We start from the raw sequence: 21840 nt of genomic DNA, 5'->3' as shown, positions 1-21840 counted from the left end.
AACCAAAAGAGAGTGAATATAGCAAAAGCTATACTTAGATAAAACAGACTTTAAGTCAAAAACTGTAACAATAGAAAAGAGAGTTATAATATAATGATAAGGGGTTATTTCATCAAAATGTATTATAATAAACTATAGAAATGGTATGGACCTACAAGAGCAGAACATATTAAGAAGAAGGGGCAAGAATACACAGAAGAACTGTACAAAAAAGATCTTCACGACCCAGATAATCACGATGGTATGATCACTCACCTACAGCCAGAGATCCTGGAATGTGAAGTCAAGTGGGCCTTAGAAAGCATCACTACGAACAAAGCTAGTGGAGGTGATGGAATTCCAGTTGAGCTATTTCAAATCCTGAAAGATGATGCTGTGAAAGTGCTGCACTTCAATATGCCAGCAAATTTGGAAAACTCAGCAGTGGCCACAGGACTGAAAAAGGTCACTTTTCATTCCAATCCCAAAGAAAGACAATGCCAAAGAATGCTCAAACTACCGCATAATTGCACTCATCTCACACGCTAGTAAATTAATGTTCAAAATTCTCCAAGCCAGGCTTCAGCAATACGTGAACCATGAACTTCCAGATGTTCAAGCTGGTTTTAGAAAAGGCAGAGGAACCAGAGATCAAATTGCCAACATCTTCTGGATCATAGAAAAAGCAAGAGAGTTCCAGAAAAACATTTATTTCTGCTTTATTGACTATGCCAAAGCCTTTGACTGTGTGGATCACAATAAACTGTGGAAAATTCTGAAAGAGATGGGAATACCAGACCACCTGACTTGCCTCTTGAGAAATTTGTATGCAGGTCAGGAAGCAACAGTTAGAATGGGACATGGAACAACAGACTGGTTCCAAATAGAAAAAGGAGTACGTCAAGGCTGTATATTGTCACCCTGCTTATTTAACTTATATGCAGAGTACATCATGAGAAACACTGGGCTGGAAGAAGCACAAGCTGGAATCAAGATTGCTGGGAGAAATATCAATAACCTCAGGACACCACCCTTATGGCAGAAAGTGAAGAGGAACTAAAAAGCCTCTTGATGAAAGTGAAAGAGGAGAGTGAAAAAGTTGGCTTAAAGCTCAACATTCAGAAAATGAAGATCATGGCATTTGGTCCCATCACTTCATGGGAAACAGATGGGGAAACAGTGGAAACAGTTTTCAGGCTTTATTTTTTGGGGATCCAAAATCACTGCAGATGGTGACTGCAGCCATGAAATTAAAAGACACTTACTCCTTGGAAGGAAAGTTATGACCAACCTAGATAGCATATTCAAAAGCAGAGACATTTCTTTGCCAACAAAGGTCCATCTAATCAAGGCTATGGTTTTTCCAGTGGTCATGTATGGATGTGAGAGTTGGACTGTGAAGAAAGCTCAGGGCCGAAGAATTGATGCTTTTGAACTGTGGTGTTGGAGAAGACTCTTTAGAGTCTCTTGGTCTGCAAGGAGATCCAACAAGTCCATCCTAAAGGAGATCAGTCCTGGGTGTTCTTTGGAAGGACTCTTGCTAAAGCTGAAACTCCCAATATTTTGGCCACCTCATGTGAAGAATTGACTCATTGGAAAAGCCTCTGATGCTGGGAGGGATTGGAGGCAGGAGGAGAAGGGGACAACAGAGGATGAGATGGTTGGATGGCATAACCGACTTGATGGACTTGAGTTTAAGTGAACTCCAGAAGTTGGTGATGGACAGGGAGGCCTGGCGTGCTGCAATTCATGGGGTAGCAAAGAGTCGGACACGACTAAGTGACTGAACTGAACTGAACTGATAGAAATATATATGGAACCAATGTCAGTTCAGTCAGTTCAGTCACTCAGTTGTGTCTGACTCTTTGCGACCCCATGAATTGCAGCATACCAGGCCTCCCTGTCCATGTCAGATTACCTAAATATATTGAATAAATATCTAAAATATCTAAAGGCAGTAATGGAAAACAATACAATGAGAGTAGGGGACTCCACTACGTCATTTTCAACTATGGATACATCATCCACACAGAAAATCAGTAAGAAAATATTGCACATGAACTATACTTTAAACCAAATGAACCTAACAGACAGGTACAGAACTTTCCACCCATTAGTACCAGAATACACACTCTTCTCAACCACACACTGAACATTCTCCAGGACAGATCATATATTAGGACACTAAACAAACCTTAGCAAACTTACAAAGGCTATTCTCATGCTGAGTATATTTTCTGACCACAATGGTATGAAACTAAAAATCAGTAATAAAAGAAATACTGAAAAATTTCACAAATATGTGGAAATTAAACAGCATACTCCAACAACCAAGGTGTCAAAGAGGAAATTTAAAAAACCTTGAAACAAAAGAAAATGGAAACATAACATATCAAAACTTATGGGACTCAGCAAAAGCAGTTTTAGGTAGAACTCCTCGTCAGAAGCTAAGAAGGGCCAAATAGTGCCTGTAATACAAGTCATTATTATCCCAACATCCAACACAATACCTGACACATAGTAGGCATACATTGAACATTTATAGAATGAATGAGTGAATAAATGGATGAGAAATGAATGAATGAACAAACTAGAAAATATCAAAGTCACTGAATACACATTTTCAACTATGGAATAAACATCAAAGACTGTCTTTAAAAATGTATGAAGGGAATGTTTGTGAACACTTAAAATGCCAGTCAAGGTGACAGAACAGTCTCAAGGAGGCAGAATTGGCATTTGATTGTAAGTAGAATCCTAATCAAGTATATCAGGCTCATGTTTGAAAGAAAACCACATGAATAGAAGTTGATCAACCACATGAGTGGGGGGTAGGGGGGGACAGGATCCCAGAGGAAGAAACATAGAGGAAAAGGAATTCTGACTGAACACTACAATTCTGAATTTCTGGCAACATCATCCCCAGTGTACCTCAATCTGTTCCAGCTGCGGTACATTTCTTGAATCAAATCACTTCTAATATTTGCAGTCCTTGCTCATCAATCTTCTGCCAATCCAGGCATTTTTATTTCTTGACAGTTACAATGCTTCCTAAAATTTGACAAATTCATGCATAGGAGACAAGATTCTCAGAGCCAGGTTAATGGCACTGTCTCGGGGTACTGGCAAAATGAGATTTCTGAGCCCCAGGGTTGAGAAGTAGCAACACCCTGATGGTAGTGAAACCCACAGAGTGAATGCCACAAGCTGTGGAAAGTGGTTGGTGGCAGGCTAATCTTCTAGAAGTGTCTTCTCTTCCCTGCCAGTGCATTTGCCAATATCATCTGTCCCCTCAGAGAGCCAGAAGAGCACAAGAAGAAAATGGTGAACATTTAGCAACCAGTGGTTTGTAATAAACACACAAAAAACACCCTGGGGTCCCTTAGAAATGTAAAAAGAATTAAATCTCTGGATTTTTCTACAAAGAAAATAGAAGTAGAACCAAAGAAAATCCATTTGGTATCTATTCCTATGATGACTCTATACTTTGTTGGGCCTGTGTCTCTGGGAAACTTTGTTGGCACTATACTTAGCCCAAATCTAATAAAATTCAAAGTCACTTACTATTTGTTTCAGTGCATCTCACCAAGTCACCAATTACCTCCAAATCACCAAGGTCACCTTGCCCATTGATTATCTTGCTATCTCTGAAACATCTGACATTGTAGATCACCAGCTCTTAATGGAAATTTTTTTCTCATTAAGCACAATGATAGGACAACATGCTGTCTCTCTCCCTAGCTCTTCAGTGGCTCCTTCACTAATTCTAGTTTTTCCTCTTTCTGCTCAGTGGAATTGGAGTCTTCTGACCTCCACTCTATCTTTACTCCTGGTGAGTCCTGACCCATTCTGACTTACTCCACCACATTCAACCAATATTAAGTTATTGAGCAGTCCCTATGTGGCATGCTATCTTCCTCACTGTGACTCAAGCCTCACCCTGACTCATGTCTGAAACATCAGATGCATGCCCTTAACAGAATTTCTTGACATTTATGTGTCGATGGCCTACCTTCACCTCCAACAAGGCACAGTAGTGAATATGCAAATCAAAATAACTTAAATATAAATGAAAATCATTTATTCAAGCCCAGGTGTAGAGCGAATTTCAGGATTCTGGCTTCTCTTCTCTCTCCGCCTCAATTCTGGCTTGCTCCACAGGCTACATTAATACTCAAACAGGCTATTGGCCTTAGCACACTCTTCTTAGAAACCTCCACACCATGAGAGCCAAGTGGAAGAAGCAAATGTGCAGGCTGAAGCCCAAAGAGGGGGCGGGGAAGATGAGTCAGAGGTCCAAGTAAATCACTATCTTGTATACCCACTGGGACTTGAGTAGAAATATTGAAGACAGGAGGCTGGGCAAACTCGCACAAGTTGTGAGACTGCATGATATGACCTGAATCTTACTTCAGTGCATCTAGAGCTTCCATGGCCATTCTGCTGTCAGCCACAGTGACAGCTCCACCTTGCTCATACCAAAACAGGCTGTCTTGGTCCTGTGACATTCTGCACCAGCCCTGTTCTCAGTTGTGGCTGAGTGTAACACATGTACAATAAATCATCCCTCTTGCTGGAAAATCCTCAGGTGGACTTTCTCATGGTAACAAATAGTTGCAGCAGTCCCAGGACTCAAGTGTACATCTCAGATTACAGGAGAAGATAACCTCTCTTCCACAGGCACTAAACAAAAGTAAGCAGCTTTATCCTGACTGATGAACAGGGTCAGCATCTACCTCTGAATGGTCACTGTGGCCAGAGAAATGCTTTGAGCTGTTGGTTAGGCCATAGCTCCAGGCTCCTTCCTGAATCAGTTACTGGGGCAAAGGGATGTGATTATCATGATTCTGTTCAGTTCAGTTAAGTCACTCAATCATGTCTGACTCTGTGACCCCATGGACTGCAGCACGCCAGGCTTCCCTGTCCATCACCAACTCCCGGAGCCTGCTCAAACTCATGTCCATCAAGTCAGTGATACCATCCAACCATCTCATCCTCTGTCGTCCCCTTCTCCTCCTGCCTTCAATCTTTACCAGCATCAGGGTTTTTTCCAATGATTATTATGATTAGCTTAGGCGAAGCACAGCCTTTCTCTGGAGCAAGCGGTAAGTCAGTCCCTCCAAGAGAGGTGGCTGCCAACAATGGGAGAAGGGTAGAATGGATGCCAGGGAGTCAGTCAAGAGTTTTAGCTACATCTTGTCTATTTGGAACCCATAGTAAAAGAAGAATTCTATGGGTATAGTCAAGTTTCCAGACAGCTACAGGTTTACTATACTCCTTATACATATTAACTGACTTGAATGACATAGTTCAAAAGTATATTCTTTATATCTGCTACTATTAACAGAAGTATACTGAACATCCGGGAGATGGTGATGGACAGGGAGGCCTGGCATGCTGCGATTCATGGGGTCGCAAAGAGTCGGACACGACTAAGCGACTGAACTGAACTGAACTGATACTGAACATAAATTAACCATTTAATGATGATTTGAGGTCATGATGTTGAAAATTTATTATTGTACCAATTACAATACAGGGACTGATCCCAGGAATTACTGAACTGTGCATTACAGTCCATGAAATGATCCAGAGCACTACACACTTGAACAAATTGTATCTACTTTTTACGACTTTTCTTTCTCCTCCATTTCTTTCAATTGCTGCTTCTAATCTATAGTGGAATTGGGAACCACATAAGGAAGGTTTTTAAATTGCATATAATTTAAAGTAAAAAGAAATCGCCTAGGTAGAACTATGCCAGAATGCAAACCATGGTTGTCTGTGGGTAGGGGCATTAATTTGTTTTATGCATCTTTGTTTCCTCATTTTTTCCATAATGATTAAGCATAACTTTTATGATCTCTCTCTCTCTCACACATACACAAACACACTTACATGCCACATACACACCCCATACACACATACACATGCAAAGCTAAAAGTAAATAGGATATGGATGTTGCCTTAAAATTCCCCAAGTAGAAAAATGTCCCAGCTACTAATTCTTCCAGCCTGTGACAGATCACCTAGTAGATTTCAGGCCTTGTTGTTGATTTTCTGTTGCCTTGTGTGTTCTGGGTCAGGGAATATATACGCTTGAGAAGAGATTATAGAAATGTCAAAACATACCAAGGGGAAGGTCAGCTACCTCCCCACTGTGAGGCTTTGACCCAGCAGCTCACCACCAGGCAGAGACTGGCCCTCAGCCTCACAGATGGGGAAAACCAGTTTTCCCTGTGCCTCGGGGTTGCACAGTTCATGAGGGTGATGACTCAACACTGTGGAGACCCATAATTGACATGTGTGCTTCTTGCCCAGAATATCAATTTAATGACAGACAATGAAAAAAGATCTGCTACTCAAAAGGAATTTTTCTCCTGGCATAGAAACCATATGGGGAGCCAAAATATATTTAGAAAATTGATTTGGTGAGCATAAAATTAGAACAAATTATGAAGTGCCATAAGGTTAAAATAGGCTGGTACATCCATCCATCAACAGGCTGGGATCACAGCTGCCAATCTCACCAGACTGCCTTAGGCCTCAGACCATTCCAAACAATGCTTTTTGGACACTGCCAAACTTTGTCTTCATGGGTCACCATTTTATTTATTTTATTACCAAATAACCCCCTAATGAGCCATTCTTTCTTTAGATGAGCTAATAGAGTCACAAGCTATGGATAAAGATTATTGCTCTTAAAGTTACTTTTCATACTTCCCTCTAAACATCGGAGAAGGCAGTGGCACCCCACTCCAATGTTCTTGCCTGGAAAATCCCATGGATGGAGGAGCCTGGAAGGCTGCAGTCCATGGTGTTGCACAGAGTCGGACATGACTGAAGTGATTTAGCAGCAGCAGTAGCAGCATGACACAAAGAATGAAGTGCAAACGCTCTGGACTAGTGGTCAAAGTTCTCCAAGTTTGGTCTTTATGTTCTGTTTGGCTTTGCTTTCTGTAACCCCTCAAGAAGGGTCTCCATTTCAGCCTTTGTACACTCACTGTGGACAAATGAAAAAGTCAAATATAGACAGTGCTTATGTTTTGCAAGGCAAACCTATAGCAAAGAAGTCTTAGAAATAAACACCAATAGATACAGTTTGAAGATTTTCATTTTAACAACTTATTCAACTTTTAAAAAATATTTCCTGTGTTTACGTTCACAGACACATACACACTTTCATAGAACCATGGCAAGTTACCAGGTGATCAACAAGTATCCATAGCTACAGTCATGCTTTTCGGAGAAGGCAATGGCACCCCACTCCAGTACTCTTGCCTGGAAAATCCCATGGATGGAGGAGCCTGGTAGGCTGTAGTCCATGGGGTCGCTAAGAGTCGGACACGACTGAGTGACTTCCCTTTCACTTTTCACTTTTATGCGTTGGAAAAGGAAATGGCAACCCACTCCAGTGTTCTTGCCTGGAGAATCCCAGGGACAGGGAGCCTGGTGGGCTTCCGTCTATGGGGTCGCACAGAGTTGGACACGACTGAAGCGACTTAGCAGCAGCAGCAGCAGTCATGCTTTAGAAGGAAACCTAAACTTGTCCAGTGTAGGCCTTAATCCAATGACAACTTCAAACAAGAACTGTGTTAACTCGTATTGACTTGTGACCTACCATCATTCAGAAATATCCTGGAATGTAACTATTTCAGACATTTTACATGATAGAAATTCTGCTTATTTCTAATGCAGATGTGAAATAGAATATTATGTTGAGGGACATAATACGATCTGTCAGGTTTGATCACCTTTCAATAAGAACCCAATACAAAGTAATTTGAGTAATAAAGGGGATATTTTGACTCGTGTAACTCAAAACATGGCAAGGTTATACCCAAGTATTCAAATATGAACACAGCTCAACTCCGCATTTCTTCATGCTCTATTCCCCAGCAGATCCTTTCCAGATAGAAGGAAAGATAGTCACCAGCAGCTCCAGCCTTAGCAACCCCAGCAAAAAAGGTGGTGTCACTTTCCCAATAGTGTCAGTAAACATACTAGGGTGGATCCTTATCGGGCCAGCCTGTGCCCATTAATGAACCAGGCCCTGTGGCAGGCAGATACATTGTCTTGATTACCCAGGACTGTCTCCCACACTCCTGCTTCCTGCTGAAGACACAGGCTGGGGTCAACCGCACTGAACTACATGGATTGAAAATGGAAGAAATGTGGTTCTCCCAAGGAAAATCAAGATGCTGTTGTCAGAAGAAGTGAGAACAGGTCTGAAACAAACAGGTGAATACTAGGAATAGATTCTTGCATTCATGGGCATGTCTATTATCTACTGCTATCATATATTCATTAATGAGTCCTGCAACCTTATAATCAAATTTTAAGATTAACTTTAGCAATTTGCATCAATATTTTTAATATACATACCCTTAACCTGGCAATTCTATTTCTAGGAATAATAACTATGCTAGGAAGTGTTTTCCTACATGCCCTCCACTGGCCTGTGTATATTGCAAATGTTATTTTATTTATTAATACAGAACTCTAAGATGGAGTGGTATTATCTCTATCTTTGAGCTGAAGAAATTGGGCTGTTAAGGGACTTACACAAAGTTGCACAGCTAATAAGAGATAAAGCCAGAAGTCTGCCTTCAAATTCTTTACCACTATTAGTTATTTCTTAGCAGTCTCTGTGGCATATAGTCTCATGAATTTATTCTAAGCAAAAACATGACAGGTGAGAAAAGATGAATATATCCCAGGAGGTTATTTATAAATATTTGTCCACAGAACTCAAATGTGAAATAAAGTTTCAATAAATCATATCAACCTACATGTGTCCCCTCATTATCTGTAAATATATACTAAGTTTCTACTTTATAAAATGATAAAAGATTAATGACTTTAGGGGGGATGGCTGTGAAATGACAATTTTGTTCAAACCAGCTATCTAAGCCATGGAAGCATGCACAGTCAAGGTTAATCAAACACAATAAGGCCTTGTGCATTGTTCATATCTATCACTGTGTCAGTTTACTGTTTAGGAAGAAGTTGGATACTTAATCTCTACAACAACTCAAAATATATCTTTATATATTATAGCTTTCTACTGTCAGGCCACAGAGAGTTTTAGGCTAAATTATTTAACCTTGATGACATTCAACACTGGAACATTCCATCAGATGGGAAAGTGAGTGGCTTGGAAACCCACAGAGCTACTGGTTTTATCTCTTGCACCAAAGAATGAGAAGCTTCTGTTAGCAGTCAGAAATGTTCACTCTGCCCTAGTCCTCAAATCAGAGCAAAAGATAGGGCAGGACAGCAATGGCCCTGAAGCTCACAAAGAGACTAGACCACTCTAAGGATGGCTGGAAACGTAGCCATACTGGTCTAGGTTTCTGACAGCTGCCGGGACTAGCTGGCATGAGGGGGGAAACTCAATACTTAGAACTCCATAACACACAGAAATTTTTGATGATCAATTAGCTTATAATCCCCCCTCTTCTTTTTACCATGCCTCTATTTCTCATTATCCGCAGGAATATATCCTCGGTAAATACAGCCCTAAAACACTCCTGAAAAGCACATGAAGGAGAAGCTCATTTGCACAAGAGTAATGATTTAGTCCTGTGAACTTTTAATTTGCATAATCCCCTTTCCTCCCCGCTTCCACCCTTTGTAAAGTTCTTTGATATTTTTTCCTCCAAATGACGTGGGTTGGGGAAAAGAATTAAGCAAGCATCAAAGTTCTCGCTCCTGTGTTCCCAGCTATTACATTAATCTTTAAGATTTTTCTCTCTCATTTATTAAAAATCAGTGACTCATCCAACTTTACACATAAATCCACATCAAAGTTAATTAGAATCTTGGTAAGGCTAATGTTTGTCTCTTCCTTTATTAATTCCTAGAAGCTTGAATCAAGGCTCTGTGTGTGACTGTGGAAGAAAGGAAAAGAGAAGCCAGTGGAAGCAGACTGACCTGCCAGTGCTTCACAGGCAGTGTTCGCGTGGCTGAATTCAGAGTTGGGCCCAAGGTCCCTTGCTGTGAAAGAGGACCAGGCCTCCACGTAGCCCAGCTGATGGTCAGGCCAGCCTCCTCTGGAACTGGGGTGAACTCTGACACTAATCTGAAAGAGGGAAGATGGCAGTAAGAATTAAACAACGGAGGATAGAGCGTTGCCTGCTGATGAATTTTTCTCTCCCTCCTCTGTGATCAGGAAAAGCAGCCAATCATTCTTGTACATTGACCTTCTCTTCTTCCTTCCTATAAAGTTCATGCAACTTTACAGAACTTCTACTGGAAGCATGGGGAATAATTGTAAGAGGTAGGAGGGGTACTAGATGGAAATTATTATATAGCAAGACATTTCCACATTTGGAAATGCATACCAAAAGCATTTCCATATCTGAAAACAGAATATAGAGAGAGTACATGAGCAGGACAGGGGACTCAACCTAACATACTTATTAGTGAGAAACTGAGAGTACCTGCTCTAGGATTTTTTTGCATATTGATTTTGCTTTTAGGTGGTTTGTATGAAAGTCACATAAAACAAACTGAGAACACAAACTTTCTTCCCAAACCATTCTTGAAAATCTTCCAAAGTATTTTTTTTGTTTTCAAAACTTAGTTGCTTTATGTATTAACATTCCAAAGTCTAAAGAATATACAACAGGAAAGTTAAAATCTCATACTAGTGCCCTATAATAAGAGGCTTGAATCATCCACAGATAAGACAAGTTTTTGTTGTTGTTCAATCACTAAGTCATGTCCAACTCTGTGACCCTATGGACTGCAGCACACCAGGCTCCCCTGCCCTTCACTATCTTCTGGCGTTTTCCCAGATTCATGTCCATTGAGTTGGTGATGCTATCTAACCAACTTATCCTCCGCCACTCCCTTCTCCTTTTGCCTCCAATCTTTCCCAACATCAGGGTTGTTGTTTTTTTTTTTTTTTCCCAGTGAGTCAGCTAAAGTTTAGAGCATAATAAACTTATTTCACATTAATACATTTGGAACTCCTCTTTATAAAGCTATATAATTCCATGCTATATGTAAAGAGATAATTTGAAGTCCTAGAAAAACTTAAAACCCAAGGAGTTAATATTGAGTTTAACCCACACTGGAGGGCTGATGCAGGCACTCCAGCTCCCACCTGAGAGTTCCAGCAAACCCCATCCCCAACCCAGGGGCCACCACTTCTCTGGGTGTGCACCTGCTCCCCCTCTAACCCCTGAGCCCATCAACGAACACCCTACCAGTTGGCAGCCCCCTGAATTTATTACTACTGAGGATAAAAAACTTCTCTGTCCTTTGGCCTGAGGACAGGCTAGAGGAATCTGTTTGACCCCTCACTAGAGGAATCTCAGCAATGCCTGGTGGTGATAACAATTTAGTGCAGCAGCACTTCCTCTTATCTCCTCAGCTCTCTCCTTCCCCAGGAATCTGCCAGCACTGAAGGACACCTTCTGAGAACAATCATGGCACTGTATTCAGAGCTTCCTACCTTAACCCCGATGACTAAGACTTTCTTCCAGGTCACATTCCACGTGCTCAGATTCTTTCCTCCCAGGAAGTTTCTGACCCTTTCCCACCACCTTGCTCTCCCCTTCACAACACAAGTGGCAGGCAGTCTCACCAGCTTGTCCAGAGCCGATGCTCCTGAGCCCCAGCTTAAGCTTACTTCCCAGGAGGCTCTTCTGCCTCCAATGAATAAGAAATCCAGGCAAGCTGAAACCCCAGAAGAACTGATAGTTCCAAGGAAGAGTCCAGAAAGAGGACAGAGAAGGTAAGAAGCAGAATCAAGAGCACTTTCAGTCCTACAGAGAGACAGCCACAAGATTGCTTTGGATCAATGGGCGCTGGGAAAAATTGAAGGTGGGAGGAGAAGGGGGCGACAAGAGGATGAGATGGTTGGATGACATCACCGACTCAATGGACATGAGTTTGATTAGGCTCTGGGAGTTGGTGATGGACAGGGAAACCTGATGTGCTGCAGTCCATGGGGTCGCAAAGAGTCAGACACAACTGAGTGACTGAACTGAACTGAATGGGTGCTTCACTCCATTACACAGTATGGCTAAAATGTAGGGCTGGGGGTGGGCACAAATGGCTCACATATAAGAAGTTTGTAATATTCACATTGTCACATATGACAAGGTAAATCAGACTTGGGTTTGGAAATTTACATAGCCAAGTTCAAGGCCTTGTGGCAATTCTGCCACATCTCTACTCGTGACTGTTTAGTCTCTTTGAGATATGAAAATGTTTTCTAGCATCCCTTGGCCCTTCCTTCCCTAGATGCTACATTTAAACTTCCTCTTCACTTTCCAATGCTGAACCCACTTGCTCTTGAGGATCTACTGTTGTTTTATATGAAATAAAATGATAAACTTTAAATTTTGACACACCCTCTGTGCAAAGCACCTACAAATGAGACATTTGTTGTGATTCAATATATGTAATAGAAATCATCGAGAGGAGCCAAGTTTTATACAGGGATAGGATCTAAACTCAGCATGTAAAATCAAACCATGTAGCAGCTAAATTTGTTAACCCCTTAATTTCAAATGCATAATGTTGTGTATACTTGCCCTACTTGGTAATATATATCACTTCCAAATGATTCCATTTAACGTAAGTGACATGAAAAACATAATTTCCAATATTGTTTGATTTTGTAAGAAAAGTGAGAAGTTGGTATTCTTCATTGAGTTCTGAATGAGGCAGCTGGTTTGCATTTAGAGTACATGTTCTATTAAAAAACAAACAAAAAACAAAACCATGTCTTTAAGGGCTAGAATCCCACAGAGCAGCAAGATGCTGCTCTCTGAGAATCACACAAGAGCTAAGACAGCGCAGGGGAGCAGCAGTTGTTGGTGTCATGGTGGATGCACGATTAAAATGAATACTTTTGTCTTCAGCTCACTTTTATCTTTTACTGTTGTTGAGGCTGTTGGTTTGCTAAGCCAAGCACTTTTAGATAAATTCCAATAAATTAAATGTATATGTGTATGTATATGAAATGCAACCCCACTGTAGAGGAAAAAACATATATCAGGTTGATTACCCAGTAGGGTTTACTTATTTGCCTATTTAATCGAAATATGAAGTTTGACTCCTTTTTACTGGGCAACTAAATCTCCTATTGCCACTGCTTCATGCAAAAAGATGTCCATATATACACACAAACACACGGCATAATGCCACCACTGAGGGGGCAGACTATGAAACATCTCCATCCAAAATCTCAAGTTTTCATCAACTTTGTCCCACTAGTCATCAAACGCCCTGGCATCTACAACCCTCATCCCACCCTTGCCATGTGGCCAGATGTCTCATCTACTTCCTTGAGTCCCTGAGAAACTTACATGGTACCCACAATGACCCTGTGTGCGCTGCACTCCTCTGGGGCCCCACCAGCAGCCTGCCTCGGTCCCTGGCCCTGCTCTGTGCCACAGTTGCTGCTGCCCTCGCCATGACCAGCACTTTGGCCATCATCACCTTTTGGCCCCCAGCACTGTGCTAGTCTCAACTGTTGCTCCATTTGCTGAGGTAACAGTTCTGCTGACTGCCTCTCCCAACAAAATGCAAGAAACAGAGGAAAACAAAACCATTCTTGGCTACCAGTCAGCTCTCTCCTTCAAGAGTTCAAAGTCTGAATTCCTGGGTTGTAAGGAATCAAAGACACCACCTTAGGAAGGAAGGAGGGACCTTGTCAGCAGAGGGCATATTTCAGGTTGGTTGATGATGAGAAAATCATTAACATGAGAAAATCATTGAGAAAAATCAATGAGAAAATCATTAACACAAACACACACATAGTACTTAGAACACTCTAGGCATTAAGTGCTTGACACACATGAACTCATTTCAAACAATTATTTTGGTCTCTTTCAATGCTAAGAACATGTTGGTACCTGTAATGTGGCCTCCTAGCCCCACCGTAAACTTTCCAATAGAAGGGAAAGTCCTGTCTCTGTAGTCATCACCAAGAGTGACAGTTCTGTCTCCACAGTCAGGGAACAACCAGACTGCATAAGCTTGATAGCTGGCTTCTCCCAAATTCTGAACAGCACTAGCAGTCCTAGATGGCTAGATTACAAAATAAAGTGTAGACTTCCCAGGGACAGATCATATGTTCACATTCACCTTTTTAAATGTCTTTGATAATGAAAATGAGTAGGGAACATTTATACATACACACATACATGTATTTGCATTTATATGTCTGTCTCATATACATGAGATATACATGAGAAAACAAATGTATCATATATATATATCATATATATGAAAAAACATATATAAAAAGTAGAGAGACTTTTTATACAAATTTTTTTTTCATATATATGTGTATATATAAAGCAGAAAACCATGCATAAAATGTATTATTGTTGTTCAGTTGCTCAGTCCTGTCCGACTCTTTATGAGCCCATGGGCTGCAGCATGCCAGGCCTCCCTGTCCCTTACCATCCTTGGGAGTTTGCCCAAGTTGATATAAAAAGTAAAATGAACTCTTATATAGACCAGATCAGATCAGATCAGTCGCTCAGTCGTGTCCGACTTTTTGCGACCCCATGAATCGCAGCACACCAGGCCTCCCTGTCCATCACTAACTCCCGGAGTTCACTGAGACTCACTCCATTGAGTCAGTGATGCCATCCAGCCATCTCATCCTCTGTCGTCCCCTTCTCCACCTACCCCCAATCCCTCCAAGATCAGAGTCTTTTCCAATGAGTCAACTCATCGCATGAGGTGGCCAAAGTATTGGAGTTTCAGCTTTACCATCATTCCTTCCAAAGAAATCCCAGGGCTGATCTCCTTCAGAATGGACTAGTTGGATCTCCTTGCAGTCCAAGGGACTCTCAAGAGTCTTCTCCAATACCACAGTTCAAAAGCATCAATTCTTCAGCACTCAGCCATCTTCACAGTCCAACTCTCACATCCATACATGACCACAGGAAAAACCATAGCCTTGAATAGACAAATCGTTGTTGGCAAAGTAATGTCTCTGCTTTTCAATATGCTATCTAGGTTGGTCATAACTTTCCTTCCAAGGAGCAAGTGTCTTTTAATTTCATGGCTGCAGTCACCATCTGCAGTGATTTTGGCGCCCAAAAAAATAAAGTCTGACACTGTTTCCACTGTTTCCCCATCTTTTTCCCATGAAGTAATGGGACCGGATGCCATGATCTTCGTTTTCTGAATGTTGAGCTTTAAGCCAACTTTTGCACTCTCCACTTTCACTTTCATCAAGAGGCTTTTTAGTTCCTCTTCACTTTCTGCCATAAGGGTGGTGTCATCTTCATATCTGAGGTTATTGATATTTCTCCTGGCAATCTTGATTCCAGCTTGTGGTCATAACACCCTCTTCCAACAACACAAGAGAAGACTCTACACATGGACATCACCAGATGGTCAATACCGAAATCAGATTGATTGTATCCTTTGCAGCCAAAGATGGAGAAGCTCTATACACTCAGCAAAAACAAGACCAGGAGCTGACTGTGGCTCAGACCGTGAACTCCTTATTGCCAAATTCAGACTTAAATTGAAGAAAGTAGGGAAAACCACTAGACCATTCAGGTATGACCTAAATCAAATCCCTTATGATTATACAGTGGAAGTGAGAAATAGATTTAAGGGCCTAGATCTGATAGATAGAGTGCCTGATGAATTATGTAATGAGGTTTGTGACATTGTGCAACAGACAGGGATCAAGACCATCCCCAAGGAAAAGAAATGCAAAAAAGCAAAATGGCTGTCTGGGGAGGCCTTACAAATAGCTGTGAAAAGAAGAGAAGTGAAAAACAAAGGAGAAAAGGAAAGATATAAACATCTGAATGCAGAGTTCCAAAGAATAGCAAGAAGAGATAAGAAAGCCTTCCTCAGAGATCAATGCAAAGAAATAGAGGAAAACAACAGAATGGGAAAGACTAGAGATCTCTTCAAGAAAATCAGAGATACCAAAGGAACATTTCATGCAAAGATGGGCTTGATAAAGGACAGAAATGGTATGGACCTAACAGAAGCAGAAAATATTAAGAAGAGATGGCAAGAATACACAGAAGAACTGTACAAAAAAGATCTTCATGACCAAGATAATCACAATGGTGTGATCACTCACCTAGAGCCAGACGTCCTGGAATGTGGAGTCAAGTGGGTTTTAGAAAGCATCACTATGAACAAAGCTAGTGTGCCGGGAGCCGGCATATTGCATATTGAGTGCATATTGCATATTGAGTGCAGCACTTTTCAGGATCTGGAATAGCTCAACTGGAATTCTATCACTGCCGGTAGCCAGCGTGAGGAACTCCGCCCATGACAAAGGTCATGAGGAAGGAGGCTCGGCATACGCAAAGGCGGGATCGAGCTTCAGGAGTCCCCCTGGAAATTCTCGAGCATATACCCCCAAAACCAGAGTCTGCCTACTTTCTGCTTTGTGCTTTCACCTACACCTCTGACTTTACGGGGGGCTGTCCCCCACTACCTCTCTGAAAAAAGAGTTAGCTTACAGCTCCAGTTAATAATTCCTGGGTGTGACAGTGTTTAACTTACAAACTCCTTTGGAAATCCTCTAGCCTGCCTGAATAGGTTTTTCCGGACTCATGTGATTGTTCAGAGCCTCCCAACTGTGAGAGGCAGGAGATGTTCTAAACTGTCTAAACACAGATTCTTTTGAATAGTTAAAAGATTGATTAGAAATTGTATTGGTGAAGGGATTTTCACTTGTTGGGCCAATGTTTGCTGCTAAGTTTCCATATCCCTTACCTGCTGTGTCCCTGGCAGTGTATTGGTTAATATAATTGGTGTAAGTAGTAGCTTTAATGTTTGTAACCTGGGACCCTTGAGTTAATTCTTTTTCTTGTTATAGCCCACCACACCTTTGCTCTGTAGGAATGCAACTTTATCTAATGTTTTTGGAGGGTGGCTCCTGACCAATCACCTTTAGAGAAAAATAAGTTTTCTGAAGAAAAGGTCTTAAAATGTTAACAGGCCTCCGGGCCAGAAGATGATGCAAATCACCTAAGCTTTTGCATATGATAAGTTTGCAGGAAGAAAGCCTGGTTTGCTGCAAGACTCTACCCCTTCCCCCATTATCCTCTGTGCATAACTTAAGGTATAAAAACTACTTTGAAAAATAAAGTGCGGGCCTTGTTCACTGAAACTTGGTCTCACCATGTCGTTCTTTCTCTTACCTTCTGGCTGAATTATTCAGCCTCTTTTCTCCACTGAATTTCCTCACTGAGCTATCCTTATTTCAGCCTCTTTTCTTCACTGAATTTTCCTACTGAGCTATCCTCATTCTATTACTCTTTATATCCTTAATTAACATTTAATTAAGCAATTGTTTCCTGATCTTCGCCTACGCCGTCTCTCCTTCGAATACCCTGGATCAGCCGGGGCTGGTCCCCGGCACTAGTGGAGGTGATGGAATTCCAGTTAAGCTATTCCAAATCCTGAAAGATGATGCTGTGAAAGTGCTGCACTCAATATGCCAGCAAATTTGGAAAACTCAGCAGTGGCCACAGGACTGGAAAAGGTCACTTTTCATTCCAATCCCAAAGAAAGACAATGCCAAAGAATGTTCAAACTACCACACAAGTGCACTCATCTCACACGCTAGTAAAGTAATGCTCAAAATTCTCCAAGCCAGGCTTCAGCAATACATGAACCGTGAACTTCCAGATGTTCAAGCTGGTTTTAGAAAAGGCAGAGGAACCAGAGATCAAATCGCCAACATCCGCTGGATCATGGAAAAAGCAAGAGAGTTCCAGAAAAACATCTATTTCTGCTTTATTGACTATGCCAAAGCCTTTGACTGTGTGGATCACAATAAACTGTGGAAAATTCTGAAAGAGATGGACATACCAGACCACCTGACCTGCCTCTTGAGAAATTTGTATGCAGGTCAGGAAGCAACAGTTAGAATGGGACATGGAACAACAGACTAGTTCTAAATAGGAAAAGGAGTTCGTTAAGGCTGTATATTGTCACCCTGTTTGTTTAACTTATATGCAGAGCACATCATGAGAAACGCTGGACTGGAAGAAACACAAGCTGGCACCCTTATATACTTGTCCTAACTTCAATAATTATCAACATGTGAATGATAATGTTTCATCTATACCTACAGGACTATTTTGAAGTGAATTGCAGACATCCTATTATATCATCTATAAATACTGCAGTATGTGCGCTAGTTATCAACTTAACACTGTGCAGCTCCAAACCCACCCTTCCTTGTTCCAGGGTGTAATCCTAAAGCTAGACTCTATAAATATTTCTCTTTTGGCAAGATGTTAAGCTTTGTCATTAGAGGACATCAGAGAGACACTGAAGAGGAAGGGTCATCTCTTCCAGCTTCTACTGTGCTCTCCACTGCTTGTCTGTGGTAGAGGGCAACCAAGCTCAGGAGCTTCACAGGGGCACTCACCTCCCATTGAGTTTCAGCAGCACCCGAATGGGTGGCTTCCTGATGAGTTCTTCCAGCATACTGGCCAACCTCCAGTGAGTCTCACAGGTGCCCAGCTGTGAGATCAAATATTCTCATGATTTCATGTGTATGTGTCTGTGTATATATTACGTATAAAACATTTCCATAATTCTAAAATTATAGTCACAAAACAAAATATATTAGTGAAGTCTCATTTGTGTCCCGTTCCTTTTTCTTCAAGAAGCAATTTTTTATTGTCAGTTCTTCCATTTAAAAAACTAAAAGCAAAAATATTCACATTCCCCTTCCTTTAAAAAGTAGCACATATATGGACTATTTTGTACTTTGCTTTTTTTCCCACTCAAAAACATATCCTAAAAGTCACTTCATAGAGACACTTCTATTGCAGTTGCTTAGTATTCCCTGAGTGAACGCACTGTACTGCATTCAACCATCCTTGAACTGGTGGACATCTGAATTGTCCCCAGTCTTTTTCTATTACAGGCAATGCTTCAGTGAACATGTCTTTTCGTTTGTCAGAGTATCTTTAGAATAGTATCAGTTAGCTTTTGCTATCTATAGCACATTACCTCAAAACTTGGTAGTGTACAGCAACCACCTCATATATTAGCTCAGCATTCTGTAGGTCAGCGATTTTGGCAGAGTTCAACACGTGACTGACAGCTGACTTCAGTCACATGTTCTCACTCATGTGACTCAAGTCAGCTGTCATCTCAGTTGGAACTGGATAATCCAAGGTAGAGTCATTCATGTGTTAGCAGGTTGGTTGGCTGTCAACGAATATGCCATGAGTGGCCTCTCACCACCCAGGAGGCTAGCTAGCACTCATTTATGCGTTCTTGTGCCAATCCCAGGGTTCCACGCACATCAAGAGAAAGCAAGCCCCAGTGCACAAGTACTTCTCAATTTTCTGCTTGCATTAACTTTGCCACCATCCCAGGGTACTCAGACAAACCCACTGTTTGGGGAAGAGGGTGACCACCCAAAGATATGCGTACAGGCAGAGGTATTCTAGAAGTCATTTACAATCCACCACAAGGATAGATCCCCAGGGACTAGGATGTAGGGTCACAGGGCAAATTCCAATGTAAAACTTCCAATTCTGCCTACCTCTAACCCTAGGGATTAGACTATTTGTATTCCCTCCTACTAGCAAGTGCCTGTTTCTCAGTGTCACCAATAGAGTATATTTTCAAACTCTTATATTTTTGTTGATCTAAAAGCTAGTGATGGATCTCAGTGGCAATTTAATTTACATCTCCCAATATGAATGAGATTGAGCATTCTCCTCATATGCTTAAGAACCATTTGAATTTTTTTGTGAACTGCCTATATTTCTTGTCCATTTCTTTCATAGAAATTGATCTTCTCTACTTTTACAAGCTTTTTATATATTAGGACTTTTAGCCCTTTATCAGTGATATAAATTACAAATATTATTTCCAATTTGTCTTCATGGTTTTTTGTTTTTTTTTTTTTAATCCATGTTTCTGGATTTTGAGCCCTTGTTGGAATAACTTTTCTCCATTTCCAAATAATGAGGGAATTCACCCATGTTGTTCTATATTTGTGTTGAGAGGAGGGGATCTAATTATTCATTTCCCTATCAAGATACCACCTTTGGTGTAAACTAAATTTCTTTAACTAATTGGGTGTGTATTCAGTTGACATTTAAAGTATGACTAATTCCAAGTGAAAATATGACTTAGTCAAATTCTGTATTCTTGTTCTCCATCTCTGTCTCTATCTATAGCTGAATTTACACTCCCTTTTAAAACTAACTCAAACCCTAACTCCTGTCCACACCGCCCAGTGAGTCAGCAGGAGCCTCCCAGTTTCCATATTACTGGGGCAGTTGAAAGTATAAATTCCTGATTGTGTGATCTCAGGCAAATTGCTCAACCCTCCTAAATCTTAGTCATTTTTATCATTAATCTGTGAGGATAAGAAAACCTTCTTCACAGGGTCATTTAATAGGATCAATGAGATAATGTAGGGAAGTCATAAGTACAGTGCTGGACCATATCAAGGGCTCAATAAATTATGCTGCTGCTGCTGCTAAGTCGCTTCATTCATGTCCGACTCTGTGCAACCCCATAGATGGCAGCCCACCAGGCTTCCCTGTCCCTGTGATTCTCCAGGCAAGAACACTGGAGTGGGTTGCCATTTCCTTCTCCAATGCATGAAAGTAAAAAGTGAAAGTGAAGTCGCTCAGTCGTGTCCAACTCTTAGCGACTTAATGGACTGCAGCCCACCAGGCTCCGTCCATGAAATTTTCCAGGCAAGAGTACTGGAGTGGGGTGCCATTGCCTTCTCCACAATAAATTATGGGTACCCATTAAAGAAGTGGAGAGACCAAGTAATAAAAAAAAAGGCAAGTACCTAAGACTGAGAAATGTGGGCTTAATGCAGAAACAACTTTGTTGACAGTGATTAATATGTGTGTATACATGTGTACATAAATTGGGAAAGAACACACAATAGTGTTTTATTCAGTGTGTTTCATTTGGGGATACTTCCCTATAGATTCAGAGTGGCGGGCCTCTGCTTGGCAAGGAAGTTTCACACTCTTTGAGTATGCCAGCTTTGAAGCCAACTGATGGGTAGAAAAGGCAAAACCATAAGAAGTAGAAGACACTTCTGGTCAGCTCATGCCTTAAGAAATCAGTTTTAGACTCAAGACCTGCTAAACAGCTGAGCATTTGACCTGCACACACTGAAGTTCGTGTGTATCTTCTTGTCCTGGCACTCCATCCCAGAGGACTTCATATCATATCCTGCCAGAGGCTCCCCCTCTAATCCCTGACTCAGAGCTGCTCTTGGCAGTGGTGTGTTCCAGGTAACCAACTCCTTCCAGTCACATTCGTAGGACTGCAACTCCTATTGCTCAGCTGGTCTTCATTCCAGCAGTTTCTGCCCCAGGAGTCTAGGGTGTCAGATGTAAATCTTGAGGGGGAAAAAATAGATGTTAGTAAGGCCAGAGCTAAACTGAAACAAGGAGAGAGACTTAAAAATACCAAAGTCATGGAATTACACTTGTGAGGTGTGTGAGGGTGCTGGGCTTGGTTGTATTCTGGCATGGTGGAAACTGGAATTATGTAACTCAGTGAGGCAATCTAGAGCTGACCTTGGTACATGGGAAACTTTTAGCTTTAAGCTGAGTGGTTTTTAAAATATCAGAAAAGTGACTGCCACTGGTCTGTGGGGATGAGGAATTCACTTGGGAAGCTACATGAGAGAACATCCTGGAATGATGACAATGTTCCGTATCTCCACAGGGGTTGGGGTTACACAGGTGGCATAGGCATTCATTAAAGCTCACAAATGTACACCTGAGTTTTGTGCATTTCTTTGTAAATTTTACACTAAAAACCCACTTGAACTCCATTAATGAACAAGTATGCCAAATAGTGAAATATTCAGTTCACTGATGTCTGCAGTTT

At 41.3% G+C, this 21840-nt stretch overlaps 1 long non-coding RNA gene across 1 annotated transcript; it reads right to left on the bottom strand.

Moving 5' to 3' along the window:
- Window positions 1–6779: 6779 nt before the first annotated feature.
- On the bottom strand, window positions 6780–20489 carry LOC113905648. Its single transcript, XR_003514699.1, has 3 exons — window positions 18377–20489; window positions 9916–10063; window positions 6780–6982 (listed from the first exon to the last, which is right to left on the bottom strand). It is a non-coding gene; the product is annotated as an uncharacterized LOC113905648 (long non-coding RNA).
- Window positions 20490–21840: the final 1351 nt, after the last annotated feature.

Source organism: Bos indicus x Bos taurus, chromosome 2, assembly GCF_003369695.1.
Source record: "Bos indicus x Bos taurus breed Angus x Brahman F1 hybrid chromosome 2, Bos_hybrid_MaternalHap_v2.0, whole genome shotgun sequence".
NCBI classification, from domain to species: domain Eukaryota; kingdom Metazoa; phylum Chordata; class Mammalia; order Artiodactyla; family Bovidae; genus Bos; species Bos indicus x Bos taurus.
This window is presented reverse-complemented; position numbering and strand designations above follow the sequence as displayed.